The following is a 4,067-nucleotide window of genomic DNA, read 5'->3' as shown; positions in this document are numbered from 1 at the left end:
AATTTTGAATGATAATTGTATTACTTTAGTGGAGTTTGAATATCTTAGATATTCATCCGTAGTGAAGTAGGTTCTGGGAATTCTATGTGCTGCGGTGATAACGGAAGATTGAGAACTTGCATGTCTTAGTGAAGTAGGTTCTGATAATTTTGTGTGTTGTGGTGATATATGGATGAAAACCTGTGTGCTGTTTGATTTGTTTAACATGTTGGTGTTGATTGTGACAGATGGCTAGGCTAGTAAATTAGGGGATATGCTGCCCGATTTTCTATAGATTTTTTTGTACTTAGTTTTGTGTGGAAATATGAAAATAACAACTGCCACAATGATAAATTTGTGATCCGAATATTTAACATTTGACCGTCTAATTAATAATTAATTTCAATTTCAATTTTGCTACTAATCACAAAATTTGCTTAATCTGAGCCTCAAAAGAGTCGATTTAGAGTAACTATGTATGACATGTTATTTGTGCTTTCGAGATTATAAGTGCAGGATAGGTCTTTCTAGAATTTAAATCAAAATCCTCATCTTTTGTCTCCCAAAAGAGTTAGTGATGTGAGTGGTGTGAGTGCTTGGATACTATTTGGTTTATTATTTTAGATAAGCTACGGTTTGGTTTTCTATATTAATATACAGTTTAGTATATATTATTTTTTTTTGGATTGATTACATATGTTTCCATACTTATATATTAATTATTATTTTAATTTGTGTACAAAATTTGATAATAAGATACTAAGTATACACGTGAGTGAAATTATATGATACCAAAAATTTATATCTTTGTCCTATTAAAAATTTAGAATTATTATATCATTTTACTATTACATTAAATTTGGTAATCAAATTCTAGTTGGTATATATGTGATTGATTGGATCTTAAAATCCAAATCACTCATTGTGATTTGGATCCTATTTTTCACAAAATTTTGATGATTTCATGCATTGCATGGTAAAAACATAATAAAAAAAATTGGATTTGGATTTGATTAGGTAATATTATGAGATCATTCATTATTAGTATATATACCAAGAGAAGAGAGATCAAGGATCTATATTTGATTACATCAAGGAAATTTCTTTAAGTGTTTGCTTTGTTTAGTTTAAGTGGAATAATGATGAAGCTAAAGTAACTTGTATCTTACATTTATTCATCTTTCTAGTATTGTTGAAATCAATGCATATAAACACAAACCATTATTATTAACAAACCATTAGTATTGTTGAAATCAATGAAATCAGTGGCTTTAATCTTTCCTGTGTTACGTGTCGATGTAGCTGGGATTTAAGTTTAAGGGCTTCGTATTTGATGGATTCTTGGCATTCTGTGATGGAAGGATGCTCTAAATTTAAGGTGCCAAATGCCTAGTAGTATTAAAATTTAAGCCTCACTGAATATCCAAATAATATACCAGCACTATTTGACTTACATGTAACATATCTGAAGTAGGTTTTATGTTTGATTGAATTTTATAATAAAAAAAATTGTAGTTTAAGAAAAATTAAAAGATAAAAGAGTCAATCTTGCTTTGATTGGTTTTTCTTTTCTCTTTATCTTGGACTTGAAGAAACATCTTTTGCACGTGCTATAGGGTCAACTGATGCAAATGACTATGATGGTTACACCCAACATCAACAAAGAGCTGCATTACCTTAACAAGGAAGATCGGTTGCTGCGCTGGCTTGTGGTCAAACACCGAGATGCAAAATATGGGCTGGAATTTCTTAGTGAAGAGGACAGCAGAAATGAACTCAGTAAGTTTCCTCGAAGCACTTTATATGATAATCAAGATGTTGATGAAGACGATGACAACGACGATGAATATGCTGTGGATGAAGAAGAAGGAAAGCAGACATAAGGTTAGTAGAATTTTGTTGTGGTTCCTATGTCTGTTTTCATGCATTGGCATTTTGTTGGAAACCGGGATGTAATTTTTTCATATTTTGGTTACAAGTAAGTGTTATTGACAATTATCCCCATATTATTTGGCATGTGTTATAATGTAGATCCTTATAAAGTATTTCATGTTTTTATGTTAGTGATTGATACTAGCTCTTTATTTCTCTTCTATAGTAACTAGAATGACAGGTGAACTTCATTGGATTCAATAGTCATTACGTTATGAGGATGATGAAGAATGTACTTATCAATGCCCCTCGCATCAAACATTTCTTGTCGAAACAGGTAATAAACAATATGCAACTACATAGTATTAATCTAGTACAATTTTTATATATGCTTTGAATTTATTACCACTAATATAATTATAATTAAATTTTTGTTTTCTTTTTTTTTCAGTTCACCTCCGACAAACCATATACTACTCAAGAAATTGACGAAGTTAGAGAAGAATAGGCAATGTCATTTTTACAATTGGTTAGAGAAAAATGAATGATATTATAGCTAGCTAATTACAATACATGTTTAGAAATTTTAAATTTATTTCGTAAAAATGTTTTGCCATTTTTTTAGTATTTTCTTTTCAATTCTTTTGATACATATTCGACACTCAAATGGATATATATTTTTAAATCAAAATTAAAATTGTAGCTGTATTTTTTTTAAAAAAAAATTACTTTTAAGGGCATGCAAAGCGAGTCCTAAAAAATTACCCGCGAGTCCTAAAAACTTAATTAAAGGCACTCAACCAGATTTTTTAGGACTGCGAGTCCTAAAAAACCTTAGTTTTTAAGGCTCTCAAATAGAGGACTCGCGCCCCGCGAGTCCTAAAAAACATTTTTTGTAGTAGTGCTTATTGCCCCGGGTACCCTACAACAAAATGGTGTAGCGGAACGGCGAAACAGAACTTTATTGGAAATGGTTAAATGCATGCTTAGTTACTCAACTCTACCAACTTTGTTCTGGGGATAGAACTTTATTGAATTCGCGAACAAAATTCTCAATGTCGTGCTGTCTAATCCCCAAAACAGATGCAGAACGTTGGAATAGTCGTGAACCTAGTTTACGCCATTATAGAATCTGGGTGTAACGACCCAAAATCACTAATAAGGCTTAAGGGCCTTGATTAGTGTGTTGGGAGGGCATAATTGGTTTATGTATGATTTAAATAATTTAATGCATGATTATGTGATAAGCATGATTATATGATTATATGGATATGTGAAATGCATGTTTATGAGTATTAATATGCTTGTGGGCCTTGTTTAGATTATAGGGGCATATTTGTAATGTTGGCCCGGTGAGGGCATAAATGTGATTATTTGTGATAAATTGTTAAGACCACATTATTATGTGGATATATTTGCATCATATGGCTCGAGACAGTCCTGGTGAGCAGTTTGGAAAAATAGTCACGGCGGGAATTTATACCTGGCTCGGGGGAGCCTGAGGGTATTTTTGGGAATATAGGAAATATATTGGAGATTAATAGGCTTTGGGTAAATAATTGGTAATTAATTGGATGACAGGATTTAAGTGGTAAATATTAGGAACACTCGAGGAATTAGTAGGAATTGGGAATAAATGACTAGTATACCCCTAGATTAAGTTATATGCTAGTTTTGTTTTGGGAGGGTAAAAAGGGCATTTCCTAAGACTAAGGATATATTCAGTTTTTCCTTAAAATAAAGTAGAAGGTTGGGGAAATTATTGAAGAAGGAAAATATCACAGAAAGCTCTCTCTCTCTCTCTCCCTCACAATTTATGCTCTCTATCTCTCTCTCTCTCAAGTTGGATATGGAAGCTTAGAATCAAAGAGATGCTTAAACTAGGCTTGAGCTGGTGAAATCTTTGAAGAAAACAGAAGGAATTGGGAAGGAATTTAGTTGGGTGTGGAGCTGGAAGTTCAGAGGAGGAAACTGCTATATTGAGGAAAGAATTTAGGTTTTCAATTCTGATTTTCTGCTTGGTTGTTTAGGTAAGTTTGGATTCTTGAACTTGAATTGGATGATGGAATTAGATCAATTTCTTGGAATGTTAATAACTGATGGATTTAATTGGTGACTTCAAGTTTATTGTTAAGGTTTTGAGGAGTAAGATAGGTGGTTTATTCTTTAAATTCATAGCTTGATTGATGATTGAAATGGGGAAAGATGTTGGGTAA

At 32.1% G+C, this 4,067-nt stretch overlaps 1 long non-coding RNA gene across 1 annotated transcript; it reads left to right on the top strand.

The window, feature by feature from the left end:
* The first annotated feature begins 1,590 nt into the window (after nucleotides 1-1,590).
* LOC133789561 (uncharacterized) lies at nucleotides 1,591-2,357 on the top strand. The gene is made up of 3 exons (XR_009873611.1): nucleotides 1,591-1,863; nucleotides 2,078-2,188; nucleotides 2,303-2,357. It is a non-coding gene; the product is annotated as an uncharacterized LOC133789561 (long non-coding RNA).
* The last annotated feature ends 1,710 nt before the right edge of the window (nucleotides 2,358-4,067 follow it).

This window comes from Humulus lupulus, chromosome 7, assembly GCF_963169125.1.
Source record: "Humulus lupulus chromosome 7, drHumLupu1.1, whole genome shotgun sequence".
Lineage (NCBI taxonomy): Eukaryota > Viridiplantae > Streptophyta > Magnoliopsida > Rosales > Cannabaceae > Humulus > Humulus lupulus.
Note: the sequence above shows the minus strand (reverse complement) of the source record. Positions and strands in the feature narration are given on the sequence as shown.